The 17,202-nt window shown below is 41.1% G+C and overlaps 1 protein-coding gene across 1 annotated transcript in view; it reads right to left on the bottom strand.

Moving 5' to 3' along the window:
- Positions 1-17,202, bottom strand: part of CPED1 (cadherin like and PC-esterase domain containing 1) — a 216,742-nt gene that overhangs the window by 77,156 nt on the left and 122,384 nt on the right. The window lies entirely within an intron of this gene.

The following is a 17,202-nucleotide window of genomic DNA, read 5'->3' as shown; positions in this document are numbered from 1 at the left end:
GCCCAGCAGCAAACAACTGTATGTTTCCTTGCAGGCTAACAGCTGTCAGAAACAGATCCGTAGAACAAGCCTCTCCCACCGCAACCTACAATGTCTTGCCAGCCATTTGGGAGCTGCTCTTCGAAATGTTTAATGGCTGTCTTGCAAACTTGGCCCTAGATCTCCTTGAGAGGCTGATATTATAAGTGGATGGGGATGGGTAGTAGCACATGAAGGTGTATAACAATGCAGGGAATTGCCTGTTTCCACAAGCTTTCATCATGTTCTCTTTCCCCTTTACAGTGGGGCCCCAGTGTGCAGTCTGAGCAGACAGTCTGTCCATTGGGGAGTCCTCCAGAGGCTCAGGTGCAAGGAGGGGAAGCAACTCCTTATGACTGATGGAGCTTCTACACCACTTGTGTGTCTCCATTGTGCAAGAAGAATCTGCACAGCCATGGATTTACAAACTCTGTTCCCAAATCCCTGGCATGCTGCGTACAGATTCAGCCTGCATGGAGCAGGGCTCTCCGATGTGCCAGTTCAGAAGGCAGAAGCCTACTGGTTCAGCAACACAGTCTGGCAAAAGACCATCACCCCAGCGCTCTACTCTTTTTGCTGGCTCACCCTTAGACACTGGTTCCTACCCTAGGTTCTAGTGCTTACATTCAAGCTGTTCATGGGATTATCCCAAGTTATCCCAGAGGGACCACCTTCCCCAATGTGCATATAACCTCCCATGAGAGCTACCTTCCACCTGAATAATGGAATTGTGTGAGGAAGACAGAGCTTTCTCAGTGATTGGCTCATGAATCTTAAACTTACTCTCAGAGAAGCCAAATCTATTGCTTTACCAAAAGGCTTCCAACACCACCTCAGATAAAGCAAACAAGCAAAGAAACTCCAATTCCAGCTACTGGAGGCAGGTGGGAGAGAGAGAAATAGTTCTTTGTTTGCTCCAGGTGTGAATCTGGACTTTTCCAAACCCAGTCTTGTAGTTCTAAGACTGGGGTTTCTAGCAACCAAAACGGCATTGTGGGATACAGCATGCTCAAATTAATGGGAGGCGAGCAGCTGTAATGGAGGTCATCACTGTGGTAGAGGGAGAAAGCTTAGAATACCAGAAACAAAAGACTGAAATACCAGTACGCCTAGCTGGATCTGCTGTCTCTCCCTCCGTGTATATACACAGCCAACTTGCTGTTTGCAGGAACAACTGTATTATCCTTCAATGCTCTACCCAGCCTCAAGTGTTTTGATCTCAAGGTTACTGAAATATAAATTCTTTATTCATGTGTTCCTGTCATTTGTTTATGGCATACAGTATATGCCCTGAGGAGACACCATGCTGCATATTTACATCTCTAGTAGAATCATTGACTTACGTTTTATTCTGGTTAATGTTATTCTGGTTACAAAATAAGAAAGTCTGAAGTCTGTGGCACAAGCCAGACTTTTACAGCAGTGTCTTGCTAGCAGCTCCTTTCTTGCTAGCACTGTGCCTTTCCTATCATCCCGAGAGACAAATCCAGCATTACATGCCTATAAGCAAAACCACCTGTGTAAGCCATTACATTTATCCATTAGGAGGTTATCAGAGGGGATAGTTTGGTGCTGCTTCACAGCAACAATTTTAAGGTTAAATGAACAAAATTAGGTTTAATTTTACAAAATTGAAGAGACTTTAAAAACTTTCCACCTTGGGGCACCAGGGTGGTGGTGGTGTTGTTTTTAAGAACAGGAGTGTGAATGATCATTCTAGCCATGCTGCACTAAGCTTGTGTTAAAATACATCAATGATTCATCACCAGGGATCCTAGCTTTCCCATGATGAAAACGCAAAATTCTCAGGGTTATTAAAAAAAAATCTGCATTTCTCCCTATGATTAAAATGAAATCTGACAGCCCAATCCCATAAGATTCTCTGTAAAAATGAAAATTCTGCATTTTTCCACAGAAAATGCATTCTAGTATCCTTGGTTATCATATGTTTCTTTACCTATGGTGCCCAAAAGCTTAACAGTAAAATGCTCTTTCTAGTATGTACAAGTATTGCTTTATTGGATAAACCTTAAGAAAAGAAGGAAATCCTCATTGCATTAGGATGCCTTCAACATGAAGATTTTAGTTCTTTACAACAGTTCAGGCACATTCTGAGCCTCTTAAAAGGATGCTCCAGGTGGGTATAGAGAAAGCACACTTTATGAAGACAGGCATCAAAAAAAGCATGTGTAAAAGATGGACCACAGTGAAATTATATTGCACTTAAAAGTGGAGTGATACCTAAGCAAAACACTGATCCAAACTTGCTGCAAACTTTGGGTGATGTGAGTTCAGATTCCAAACCAGGATCCAGATCCAATGCTTATGGCTGGCCCAATATAGCATTCCTGTCCATGAAGAAGAACTTGGCCTTCAAGCCTGAGCCATGAGAGAAGAATCTGAATTTTGAATTTTCCAAAGTTTGGGGCTTCAACCAAAACTCTGCATTTCAGTACCCTCCAACTCTTATATTTGAATTTTAATGTGAGGATTTAAAGCCAGTTTCTGTATTGTATACAGGAATTCTGTGATGTTTTTTGAAATTCAGCAGCAATACCTGGTGATAGTAGTAACGCTTTGCTGCGGAAATATCCTTACATATGCAGCATAGTAGAATGAATGAACGGAGGGCTTAATATAGACCTCAGTCCTCACCTCACAATCTATAGAATTCCAGGTGCTTTGTTTACACCTAAGCGAGGCTAGTTAACGTATGAAATGGAAACAATACAGGGATTTGGCAGAGGAAAACTTCAAGAATTTAACTGCAAATAAAAAGGAACAGGGATAAGAGTGGCTAATATTCAACTGAATAGTTGCAGCAAACAGGGTGAGTGAATAGCAAAAAATGAACGTACTGTAGAAAACTCACATCTGACATTTCTTCATGCACCATGGAGCTGAGGAAAAGAATAAAAACTGTCAAAATACACACTGTATATTGTGAAATGCATCAGGGCATTTTACCACTCACAAAGGAAACACTTCAATCAGCAACTGACCAGGTAAAGACCTCACTGAACAACATAGTCCTTATCTTGGTGTGTTCAGCAGAATTATTGTAACATAATTGAAAGCATTTGATCCAATCTGACTAGCAGAAATATTTTAGGAAGAAGTCTATGCTGTATAACATGTGTTATGACTGCAAGGTGGATGAAAAATCCATGATTATTTCATTCTGTTCATGAATTGTTTGCATGATTGTTATGAATTTGTTTGCTATTCAAAACAGTTTGAGGAATGTTTCTTTGAAACAAATTTCAGTTTATGATTTGCACTCACTATGTTTTCTGCAACTATTTATTTCAATATTAGTCAAAATTAGAGTTGTGGGAGTGGTCACCTAAATCTGGTGGCTGTGTGTAAATTGTCAGTCCTGTCAGCAAAGATGGACACATAATTGTGTGCCTCTCAATTTAATTAGTTACCCCAGTGCCACATCTCTGCCAGGTGGGTCCTGAGGACACACTCTCATACCCACCACATAATTTACGGAGTGCATTGATTGAAATCATACTTCCTCATTTTCTGTTATCGTATCACCATTTCCCCCGGTTGATTTAAGTCAAACACCAAGGAGGAGCGAGTCTTCCCAACCCTGCGTATTCTTCATATTTATACTCCTCTTCGGTTTCCCTTCATCACTTTTTCCTCTCCCATATCTCCACCTTGCCTACCCTTCACTCAAAGTCAATTATAGCTCTATAATGAATGTTATACGACAATATCCAACAGAAGCACATTTGTGTTTCATGATTAAATTAATTTAATCTCAAATTACATTTGCCACAAACTTTTACACAAACAAAACTTTAGTCATACCAATGTTCATGAAAAGTAAAGAAAAAACAAGAATGGGTATTTCCCTCACCATTTTGATAGTACTAACTAGGGCCTTAGCACATAACAAAATGAAGGGCAATATTAAAACTATAAAAAGTCAAAAGTAAAATTGGTGCAGTGGCGTGGAGACTCAGGCCCAAAAACTTTTAGGACCAGATAAGCCAGATTCTACAGGTCACCAGTGAATCTGTGTCTTACCCCAAAATCTTTAAATTAACTTCTGATTTGTCCACCATAAAGGCTACACTTTTTTCAAGATAATCTTAGGGAAAGTCAGAGTCATAGTGAAATGGGGAACTGCCATGGAACTGTAATTTAAAAAAAATTCAGACAAGAGTCCCAACCGCTGTTTTGCACCCCAAATATTTTCCAGTTGTAATGCATTAACTAGAATTGTGCTTGTTCTGTGATAGCAGCAGACAGATCTGAACATGGATGTAATCATACAAAACCCAGCCTTACTAAATCCTACCTAAAATTCCAATCCTGCAAAGATTTAGGTGTGTATTATTTATTCATAGCAAGTAGTCCCACCGACTTCAGTGGAAATATCCACTATGCCTAAAATTAAGCACATGCACAAATCTTTGCAGGATCAGGGCCTAACTTCAGATTTTGCAGATGAAGTCTCATCAACCTACAGGGATTAAAAGTTTGCTAGTTCTCTGAATCATCATAGTATTGTTGCTGAGCTCCTGTGTTCTGTTAGTTCTCCATCCTACCCAGGATTTAACATGGCAGCTTCCAAGGTTCTCTGGGAAATTGGTTCCGCTGTTACCATCATATCCAACCACTCATACAGAAACATTCCAAAAGGTCAAAAGTCTGGACATTGTGGAAAAAGCAAGAGCACCAAAAATAAAACTTGCAATTTATGACTTCTATGACAACCACAAGCAGATTGCAGCGATACCTACCCTTGCACCTTGATAACTCCTTCATTGCCAGTTCCCAAATGTTTTTTGGGCATGTTTTTACAGTTTTTTTCAAAACTGTTTCTTTAATTTTCATGGGGAATTTGGTGTTCATGGAAGGGGCTGGCTGACAGCCTGTAAAAATGGACCTGCACAGTTATCAGGATAGGAGGAAGAGGAGTATGGTGTGGAAAGGGATTCTCAATGGAAGGTTTCAGGAAGAAGACACGAAAGATGGGGTGGATCTTATGCAATTCAGGCAGCTGCACTCAAAAGGTTACCGAGTTAAGTTGTTTTGTGATGGCAAACAGTGCTAAGTATTTTTGGTGCAGCTTCATGGATGGATCAGTGGCTCACAGGTGTTGGACAGACAGCCCAAATCTTATCCCCTACTGTGAGGATGAGTTCAGCCAGTGTTGTGCTTCTATGCTGTCTTATCCTCTTCTTCTAACTGGAGTCTGAATTCTTGATGCACTTGGTGGATATGTGCAGCGAGGTTAGCAATACTGGACACCACTGAATCAAGGAGGATTGAGGAGGATACTGATGGCAGAACCCATAATTCGCACAGAAAGGGGTCTGCTGGGTTGCAGTGTGTGTCAAGTTGTAGGCAAATTCAGCATGGGAAAAGAGTGCCAGCCAATCATCCTGGTGGTAATTTAGGAAGCAGCATAAGTATTGTTACAGGAATTGAGTGGCTCTCTCTACCTGACCATCGGTACTAGGATGGTAAGTCGCTGAAGTATGAGGTTTAATGCCTTGGAGGCACAGAAATTCCTGCCAAACATAGGGAAAAAACTGGGACCCCAGGTCAGATACTATGCTTGTGGGCAACCCATGAAGGCAAAAGATGTTGTCTTCAAACAAACGGGCTGTCTCTTGGATGATAGAGAGACCAGAACACTGTATAATATGTGCCACATTCATCAGGAGGTCAACCACCACTAGAATCGTAGCGTACCCTGAAGTCTATGGAGATGGCCAAGGTGAAGTGGGCCAGGGCTAAAAGGAGAACAAGTAGTTTAACACAGGGGGATTTGCTCTGGGCACAGAGATCACAGGACTGAATGCAAGTTGCTACCAAAGCGCAGAGGGCCAGCCACCAGAAACTCCAACACCAGGACCTTGGCCTGAATTGACCAATGTGACCCAGTAGACAGGGATGGCTCCAGGCACCAGCATTCCAAGCAGGTACTTGGGGCGGCAGTTAGAAAGCAGCAGCAGTTCCTCTGGCCACGGCGGCAATTTGGTGGCAGCTTCCCTGTTTCGCCTGGTGCGGCAACAATTCGGCAGCAGCTCGTGCCCTTTGCCGGATGCGGTGGCAGTTTTTTTCACTGCTTGGGGCAGCAAAAACTGTAGAACTGGCCCTGCCAGTAGAGGAGCATTGTGGCAAATTTGTAGGACTTGCAGCCTGCGTCTGCTATTGGGTACAGAGATGTGCCACTTATGATCTAGAATTCCATCAGGAAGGGCAGAAGTCAAGGAAGTCTGGACACTGGTATTGTCTAGGGCTTGGAGGATCTGAATGGTGAAGGAATTGTTGGGCAGGAGGGAACATATGAAGGGTAGCGGGTCAAGAACAGTGGTAGTCATGATGAAATTTTGTGGTTCGATTATTGTGAATGGAGCCTCTTGGTCAGGTCCACAATACTCCCACTTCTAGGAAAAAACATATCTGCCTTCCCATTCCTGGTCCCGGGGTGGTAGGTCACCAAAGAGTCAAACTGTGTAAAGAAGAGGGACTAGCGTGCCTGTTGCTGATTTAGGTGCTGAGTTATCTTCAGGTATTTCAGGTTCTTGTGGTCGGTGATGACATGGACTGGAAACCTGGCACCCTCCAGCAGATACCACCATTCCTCAAAGACTCCTTTGATGGCCAGCAGCTCTTTATTGGGAATGTACAGTTTTGCTCCTCTGGGCTAAGTGTGCATGAGTAAACAGCACAAGAGTGAAGCTGATCATCAGAGGCTGCTGTTTGGGAGAAGACTGCTCCCAGCAGATGCCTCAAACTTCATGCTAATGAACCAAATCTGCAACTGTGGACAGTTAACAGATTCAATTATAAGGGATCAAATTGTAATTAGAATCAGAGATCCAAAGCTTTAAAAAAAAAAAAAGACTATGGGAAGATATGAATCTCACGCTGGAAAAAGCAGTAAGACTGTCAGACAGCAGAAATCACTCTGAACAGAATAAAAATAAAAAGGAAGGAAAACAGGAGCAGTAAGTCAGTACAGAACAAAAAACACAGAAAAGCAAGAAAAAAAAGCAAAGCACAAGAGTTTGCAAGGGACAGCTTCAAGGACTGCACAAGATGTGCACACAAACAAAGGCTGCATCAATGCCCAGCTTTTGGTGAGTGTTGCAATATCTGTAAGAAATTGAATCATTTTGCCAAAGTCTGCAACCAGAATCAACAACTGCAGAAGAGCAAGCAAAGCACGCATGCTGATGCAGTGCTCTCTTCTTGGATTACAGGCAACAGCACAGAAGAGGAGTTTATCTAGGAGCTGCATCTGAAGAGGGAGGATCAGATGAATGGACAATTTCCTTAGAAACTAATGGGACTTTTATAACCTACAAATTGGACACTCGTGTCCAGGTCAATGTTGTTTCAGATATTAGTGTTAAAAGGTTGAAGAAAAACAGGGAACATGACGACCACACAGGTTAAACAAAGCTTATAATAGGGAATTCATTCCTACTAGGGGTATGTATGTACTAGAAGTAAAGGTAAAAGATCAAATAGAATTGATAAACTTTGCAATAAAGGGAACAAAGCACCCATATTGGGTTTCAAAACATGCCAAGCTCTTAGGCTGATCCAAAGAGTGCCCATGGCAGAGGAGATAAGGGACACAGGCATAGAGGAACAGCATCAGGATGTTTCTGAGGGCATAGGAAAACTAGTAATTGAATATGGAATTGAACTAATAGAGCCAAATTGTTCTACCTAGAAATATTCCTCTAGGTAGGGGGTGAGGGGGAAGCTCAAAGCAGGACTGGATAATTTAATAACAGTAGAGTAGAAGAGCCTACAAAATGGGTGCAACTCATTTGTAATAGAAGAAAAATAAAAGGATGGAACACTGGGATTATGCCTAGACCCTAAAGAGCTTAAATATATCAAGAGGGAACACTTTCAGTCACCTACCAGAGAAGACATTTTTTGGAGATATGGCTGGTGCAAAAGTATTTTACTACTTTAGCTGCATCATGCGGATTCTGGCAGATTCCCTTAGAGGAGAGGTGCTCCACAATATATACTTTTATTACACCCTATGGAAGATATTGCTTTCTGAGATTATCGTTTGGTCTAAAATCCGCTCCAGAAGTCTTTCATAGAACTGTGCAGCAAATAGCTGAGGGAATTGAAGGCACAAAAGCCTAGATAGATGACATTCTCATCTGGGGCAGCACAACAGAGGAACATAATTACAGGTTAAAGAGAGCATTGGACAGGGCTAGAGCAGTAGGTCTGAAGCAAAATAAACAAACATGTAAATTCAGTTTCAGAGAAGTTACCTATGTAGCAGAAAAGATCAAAACATACCCCTCGTTAGTTAACCTAGTAAAACACAAGCTATAAAAACCATGCCAGAAAATAAGGAGGGAATACAAAGATTCACAGAAATGGTTACTTTTGTTGGTAAATTTATACCTGATTTGGCTGCACAAACCAGCAACCTCTGTGCACTCATGCAAAAGAATAGTCAATGGACATGGGATGCTAACCTGGGCACAGACTTTGGCAACTTAAAACAATTGATTCAGAAAGCCCCTATCCTAAAATATTTTGACAGCAGGAGACAGACCAGATTGTCCACTGGTGACTCCAAAGGCAGCATAAGGGCAACACTGCTTCAAAAGTATGATGACCATTGGAGACCAGTGGCATATGTATCCGGGGCTCTTACAAAAACAGAATGCCACTATGTCCAAATTGAAAAGGAAGCTTTAGCCATGGTGCATGGTTGTAAAAAAATTCCATGTGTTCATTTACAGAAGACCAATTGTTGCTGAGACTGTCCAGAATGTGACTTTTTTTTAGTTCCAGCTGTATGATTTAAACAATAGCATATAAATCAGGGAAAGGGTTGGTGGCGGTGGACCCATTTCCAGAGCATTTGATAAAACTGTAGTAGAAACAGAGGTGGAGTCAGACTTAGTCCATGTCAACCTGATACAAAAAAAAACAGTTGTTCTGTCTCAAAAAGGAAGTGGAATGAAATGATGAGACACCACAGAGCAGAAATTGGCAACCTTTGGCACATGACCCGTCAAGGTCAGGCTGTAGTGTCCTGGCCACCCTGTGTTAAATACTTTAATTACCCTCTATGGCAGGGATCGGCAACCTTTGGCACGTGGCCCGTCAGGGAAAGCCGCTGGCTGGCCAGGACAGTTTGTTCACCTGCAACATCTGCAGGTTCAGCTAATGGCAGCTCCCACTGGCTGTGGTTCGCCATTCCAGGCCAATGGGGGCTGCAGGAAGCGGCAGCCAGCACATCCCTCGGCCCACACCACTTCCCGTAGCCCCCATTGGCCTGGAACGGGGGACCGCGGCCAGTGGGAGCTGCGATCGGCCGAACATGCGGACTCTGCAGGTAAACAAACCGTCCCCACCTGCCAGTGGCTTTCCCTGACGGGCCATGTGCCAAAGGTTGCCGATCCCTGTCATAGAGGGTAATTAAAGTATTTAACACAGGGTGGCCAGGACACTACATAAAAATACCCATATTTCCAGTTCAAAGCAGAACTGTCTGTTATTGATGGCATATTGTATAGCGGAAATAGAATAATTATGCCTAAGATGTTACAAGCGGACATGCTCACAAGAACACATGAAGAACATCTGGGCAAAGAGAAATGTAAATGCAGAGCCAGAGAAATACTGCGTTGGCCACAAATGAACAAGGAGATTGACATTTTAAGTTTTTTCTAAAACACCTATCTAAATAGGAAAAAGAGCCTGTGTTGATAAACAATGAACAGTTAAGGCCCTGGTCTAAAGTTGTTGTGGATTTGTTTACGTATTTAGGTGTTTTAATTTTGGATTATTCTTCTCATTATTCAGAGGTGGTTTTATTAGAAAAGAAAACACATCAAAACATGTTATAATGCATATGAAATCCATATTTTTTCAGGCATGGAATCCCTGAAATGATCATATCTGATAATGGTCCACAGTTTGATGGACATGAATTTTAAAAATTTGATAGCGAATATGAGTTTAAGCATGTAACTTTGAGTCCCAGGTATCCTCAAATCCAACAGTTTTGTAGAGAATAGCGTGACAGTTAAAACAAAACTTTTGAAAAAAGCCACTGACTCAGATACAGAGCCATATGTGGCTACATTGCACTATATGGCAGCACCAATGCATCATGGACTGTCACATGCAGAGACATTTGGCAGGAAGTTGAGATCAAGACTTCCTACTTAAGTCAGTGTTGTAATTAGGGATTACTACTAAGGTCTGTATAAGGAACATAAGTGTAAACAAAAGATGTATTATGACAGAGGGTCCAATGTGTTAGAGCCTTTGAAGCCCAGAGATCCTGTGTGGATTCAGAATGGTACTTGCTGGACACAGGGAGCTGTAATGACTCGTGAGATTGCCCCATGATCTCCAACTACAGACATACATTTCTGAGGAACAGGAGACATCTGCAGCATCTTCTTTAAGAAGAGTGGGATAAGGAGGCAGATACTTCACTGACAGCTACATGACAACGCACTGAGAAAACCACCAAAGACCCTTCAGATCAGCAAGCAGAACAGTTTGCTGATTCAGCGAGTGCAGGACGGAAGTGACACCTCATAGATCTAACGAACTGATAAGAGCACCTGGAAGGCTCATTGAGCAATACTAACAATGTTATTGTATTTGTACAGAGACAATTGGTTTGTATTTTAAATTGTTTGGGATTGATTTTGCTGGAAAGGGGAGATGTACTGGGTCTTTAAGAGCAGGGCACATGCTAGGAAGAACCAGCTGGAAGCAGTCTAGTGGTAGCTTCATGAGATACACAGCGAGAAACACATGGTTCTCCTTTGTCCTACATAACTGTTTTAGTTCTAATGAAGCCTTATTTCTAAGAGCCCAGATTGTGCCTCCTTCTTATGAATCCATAAGACAACACAGGCAAGGCAGGAGCAGGTTCTGAAACAAGGCTGCAGCAGGACAGGAGCAGGGACTGGAAACAAAATGGAGCAAGGGCTGGAGGCAGGAGCAGGGCAAGCACAACTGTGGGTGCAGTACAAGTTGAGCAGCTGCTCATCTGCTGCAGATGCCAGGCTTATAAGTAGGGCTGCTAAACCAGCAGCCAATCAGGTGCTATGCCTATTCTGTCAATTCTACGGCAGTGCAGCTGGGCTCACTGGTTGCCTAGTAGTGAAGCTGGTCAGGAACCAGGCCAGCAGCTGGTCCTAGTGACAAGAGGGCATTCGTGTTATTCTTGGCCTCTCTATCAAGACCATCAACTAGAGTGCCAATAACAGCTAACTGTGATGGTGGTGATGTCATTCCCAAATAGCAAACAGATTCCACAGATTAATGGAAACAGTTTTCCTTTTAAACTACATGAGCTCAAGAGGATGAAGCCTTTTCAGCTAGCATTTCACTTTGTAAATTAGGAAGGGCCATTGCCTCAATCTCTCTGACAAGAAATCTTCCATGGATGATAAAGGGCGAGATTAGTAAAGGCGGAAATGTTCATTCACAGATAAAGAAACCAAAGAATTGCTGGGAAAAAACTTTATTCCACCTTTACCACATACTATTCGTGTTCCTACTGAAGCCAAGGGGAGTTCTGCAGGCACTTGGCTCTATACTGGCGTTGTTTAACTTTTCACACTATACCCATGCATTCAACCATTCACAATTGGTCTTCCTCAAATATACTCCCGCAGCCGTTGATCTGGTTTCCACAAAGCTTTCACAAACGATGCTGTGTTTTGCAGAAAGCGCTGCTGGAATTAGGTTTATGGAGTGCTCTGCCACCTGAAGATGACCAGTTGCGAGTGGCTGAACAAATTCAGTTCAGAGGAAGACTGTGGATAGGGAATGCAAGCTTGCTCATAGACTCCTCCTCCCTAAACCCTTAGGGAACTGAAATTATCCAGGCTGAGAACCACTGCTGGTTTGTTGGCATGTAGAAATATGAGGTTTCCTGACTGGAGACCCTAACGCTTCAAACGGTTTGATGCTCTAGACCAGTGGGAAATACTCTCACCATGACTATGATGCAATGGATCTCCAGCAAAGTAAGGTGATAGCAGCTGAGTTCCGAAATTCATTAATTCACTGTAATGACTTCAGCTCCAGAGTGGAGACTTGTCTGGTTCCCAAGTTCTCTCCCACTAATAACTTCAGACAAATAAATACAAGTATAAAATTTTAAAATTGCCCAGGCTCCAGATACTGTTGCAGATTCTCTCATTATCATAGTTACCCCTCTCATGTGGAGAGCTCTGTGCAAAGGGGAAGAAAACTAACAAGAGGGAAACATTCAAAAAATTGAAAATATATTTCATCCAATAAAATAAAGTGAGAAACAGACTTAAACTTATTGTACATGTAACAATAAACAACATTACATGAAAAAGAAAGATTTGCCAAAAATATTTAAAAGTACAATATAGTAGCTCTGAACTGGGTAGACATCAGGCTATAAAACCTAAAGAAATGGAGACAGCCCTCCTAAAATGTTTTATTCTTCTTTGAAGTCTAGTGAAATATCTACCCAAACCCTGATATTCAGCAACCAAGTTCACCTGTCCTTGCAAGGCACAGACAGCAAAAGGGTAAGAGTTCATTTCAAGGATGTTAGTGTATATTTGAAAGTTATGCAAAGGTATGTAAATGGCTTTCTAGCTCCATTAAGAGGTCAATATAGCTTTCTCCCAATAGCTAGTCATACCCCCTACTTGCGCTTACCTATGTACTCATGCATTCCAATCCATTCTTTATCATGGATCCCAGCTTTTCTCTATAAATCTAGTTTAAACTGGTAACCAGTTTTATTGCAACAGCGTGCAAGTGATTTCTGCAGATGCTTATACTTTATATTTATTTTAAATATAAAATTTAAATTTAGTTAATTTAAAAATATCTCCATAAAGTTTTTCATTTCTTTTCTTTACGTTTGAGAGTCAATGTAACAATTGTGCATGCTTATCCTAAAGTGGGATTGGCAAATAGCACAGCATGGGGCTTGATTCTGTTCTTACTTTCACCACTGTCATTCCATTGATTTAAATGAAGTGACTCCTGATTTATATTGGTGGATTGCAACTTGGAGCAAAATCAGGCCATGATTCACCATAGAGGTAGAATATGTTTATACAGCCTGACAGAACAGGTTGAAACAACTATATAAATGGAAGTGCTGGTTGAATTGTGAATGGCTCATTTTCTTCATAAAGTAACTATCTATCTATTGACCCTGGTATTCTTGTAGCTTTTTTCCTATGCCAAACACATGCAGTAGGAAGTTTCCTCTGCTCTTTTGTCATCTTCTTTGCTGCTCTCTTATTTCATGACCTCTGAGTTAATCCTTCTATTCTTCCTATTAGCCAGTTTAAGCAGGCAAACTTCAAACAGACTAGCAATGGGTCACAAGGTTTAATGGGCACATAGATAATCATCTAAATTACATTTCTGGGGCTGATGGACCAGACAGGCTTAGAGAGTAACTTTACCAGCTTTCACTGTTAATCAGCAAGGATTGTGTGTCTCAGTATATATCTGCCTTTGCTTGCCTTCCTGGGGGGCTGGGTCATACTGACTGATTAGTAAAGGCAGCTGCATTAGCTTTCTTCTCCCACAAAGAGGGTTGTGGAGGCCCAAATGACATGAAAGGCAAATGTGACCACAGCTCAAACACCAGACACCCTCTTCTCATCATTGTGGAATTATCCACCCTCTGCTTGCAGAGTATGATACAGTTGTTGCCAATTTTCATGATCTGTTAACACTTAGGAAGGCTCATACTAAAGGATCTTCTTTCACATTTATTGTGTGTATCATCAAGGGAAGAATGCAACAGGATATTCTACATTCTCCAATGAGTTCAAGAGCAATAACTTTAGATGGACTGAAAGAGCCACAGGAATTACACAGTCAATAGTTAATGCACAGGATTTCATCTTTGGAGACAAAACTTCCAATCTCTTCAGGGTGGGTGGGTAAAGAGAATGGGAGATCCTACTTTTCCTAATGACAAAAATAATGACTTTACACACCATGTACCTGATCCTCCTCTGTCTTGCAAGATGGGTAGTCATATAGAACAGTGCTCTCAACCTTTCCAGACTACTGAACCCCTTTCAAGATTCTGATTTGTCTCACATATCCCCAAGTTTCCCCTCACTTAAAAACTACTTGCTTACAAAATCAGACATGAAAAAATACAAGAGTGTCACAGCACACTATTACTACAAAATTGCTTACTTCCTCATTTTTACCATGTAATATAAACCTTGTACTTATGTTTCAGTATATAGTATAGAGATCAGTATAAACAAATAATTGTCTGTAAGCAATTTTAGTTTGTACTGACTTTGCTAGGGCTTTTTATGAGGCCTGCTGTAAAATCAGACAAAATAACTAAATGAATTGATGTACCCCCTGGAAATCCTTTGAGTACCACCCAGGGGTACACATACCCCGGCTGAGAATCACTGATATAGAATCAGAAATGCAGGGCTGGATGGGACCTCAAGTTATCAAATCCACCCCACTGTGATGCAGCAGGACCAAATAAACCTACATCGTCCCTGACAGGTGTTTGTCCAATCTGTTTTTAAAAAACCCACCAGTGATGGAGATTTCACAGCCTCCTTTGGAAGCCTATTCCAAAGCTTAACAACTCTTATAGTTAGGAAAAGCTTTCTAACATCTAACCTAAATCTCCCTTGATGCAGATTAAGCCCATTATTTCTTCTCCTATCTTCAGTGGACATAGAATTGATCACTGTCCTCTTTATAACACCCTTCAACATATTTGAAGACTATTATCAGGTCTTCCATCAGTCTTCTTTTCTCAAGATTAAATATGCCCAGTTTTTTTAACCTTTCCTTAGAAGTCAGGTTTTCTAAACCATTGATCATTTTTGTTACTCGGCTCTGGACTCTCTCCAATTTGTCCACATCTTTCCTAAAGTGGGGAAGAGGGAGGGGCAGAAGTGGATACAGTATTCCAGCTGAGGCCTCACCAGTGTTGAGTCGAGTGGGACAATTATCATCCATGTCTTATATATGACACTCTTGTTAATGCAGCTTCAAAAAATGCTAATAATCTGGGGTGTATCACATCGTTGACTCATTCACTTTATGATTCACTATAACCCCAAGATCCTTTTCAGCAGTATTACCGCCTAGTCAGTTATTCCCCATTTTGTAGTTGTGCATTTGATTTTGCCTTTCTAAGTGACATACTTTGCATTTGTCTTCATTAAATTTCATCTTGTTGAATTCTGATAATTTTCCAATTTGTCAAGATCATTTTGTGTCCTCCAAAGTGCTAGCAATCCCTCCCAGCTTGGTGTCACTTGCAAATTTTATAAGCACTCTCCAACTCTATTATCCAAGTCATTAATGAAAATATTGACTAGTACCAGATCCAAGACTGACCTCTGTGGGACCCCACTAGATGCTTTCCCAGTGAACCATTGATAACTACTCTTTGAGTACAACTAATAGCGTACCCAACTTATTTCAGTAATTTCATCTAGACCACATTTCCCTAGTTTGCTTATGAGAATTTCATGTGTCAAAAGCCCTATTAAAAATCAAGATACATCAACTGCTTCCCATCTATCTACAACGCCAATAACCCTGACAAAGAAGGTAATTAGGTTGGTTTGGCATGATTTGTTCTTGACAAATCCATGCTGGCTGTTCCTTATAACCCTATTATCTTCCAGATGCTTACAGACAAACAGATTGGTTAATAATTTGTTCCACCTGTGCAAAGTAAGTGCATCGGATCTGAATTCTCCATTCAACTTACATTGGAGGTTGTGTTTTATACCCACTTTGACTATACAAAAAGCAAGGGAGCAGAAAATCAGGTTCTTTAGTTAGTGAAGTTTCTTTGTCAAAGAAACAGAAGCATAACACCAGAAGACAAATAAGCTTTCCAGGTCTTCATTTTATTGCCTTTTGCGACTTATTAAATGAACAAAGCCAGACCAATTAAACTATTGGCTTAGAAATAAGCCTGAATGCCTTAACACAGTAGTGAAACTGTCAATGAACCCATCTTATGCTAAACAGCAGAGAATCTGCATAATATGTAAATGAATGAAACAACTTGCTATTCTTGGTCTGAATTACCACACTGATGCCAAACACAGACAACTGAGTAAATTAAAGCAAAACGCTGATTTCCACATATACCTGATTAGCTTTTATGAATCCTAATTAAAAAATACATAAACATTCAGCAGGCCTGATTCTGACCTCACTCCAATTTTACCCAGGTGTAACTCCACTGAAGTCAGTGGAGTTACTCTGATTTACCCCAGTGTAAGTGAGAGTAGAATCAGACTCAGTACCACTATGATTTTTAACTTCTATAAACCTCTGCGAAAGGTTGACATTTCAGAGGCAGCCATATAGTGCTATTGAACAATGCGACTGAGCAGAGACATCTGACTTTGGAATTCAAGTCTTCAGCCTAAACCTTGAATACCAGCTAATACCTACACGGTACCAGAAACAAATTAATCATATTTACATTGTTTTGTTGCACAACCTGGCTGATTCATACAATTATTCAGATCACAACTTTTTCCCTTCCCTCCACAGAACAAATTAAATAATTATTAAAAAAAAAGACAGAATTAATTAGCATGGAGAGCTCTCTCTCATTATCCATACTTCCTTTTATATCATCAAAACAGGCCATAATCTTCTACAGCAAAATGTGATGGAGAATTTTGACTGGAATGAGGAAGGTCTGAGAGTATCAGAAGACAGATATTTTTGGAGGTGCAGTGGTTAGTGAACTATCCTTTCACCTTTGCAGACCCAAATTTAAATTTTAATTTAGGCCACCAGTTAAACAAATGTGTTAAATAAATAAATGTGGTGAGGTCATAAATCCTGACCAAAGTCCATTGGAGCCAATGGGAGTCTTTCCATGATTTCAGTGGGCTTTGGATCAGGGACATAACTTCAGCCTACACTTTTCCACCTCACAAAACCACCAGTCAATTTAACACAAACGACAGTCTATGCTCAAGAGAGGCCCTGGACTGGAACAGCGGAGATGAGGGGGAGGAACATTTGCAAAGTTGTGCCTGGAACAATGTTTAACATTAGTCCTGACCTATACCTAGGTCTGGACAGCGATACAGCCCCTCAATGCCATGAGTACAAACATTCACTCACAAAAACAATCAAAATCCCACAAAA

Source organism: Lepidochelys kempii, chromosome 1 (assembly GCF_965140285.1).
Source record: "Lepidochelys kempii isolate rLepKem1 chromosome 1, rLepKem1.hap1, whole genome shotgun sequence".
NCBI classification, from domain to species: Eukaryota; Metazoa; Chordata; order Testudines; family Cheloniidae; genus Lepidochelys; species Lepidochelys kempii.
The sequence above is the reverse complement of the archived record's forward strand: the minus strand, read 5'-3'. Positions and strand labels throughout refer to the sequence as shown.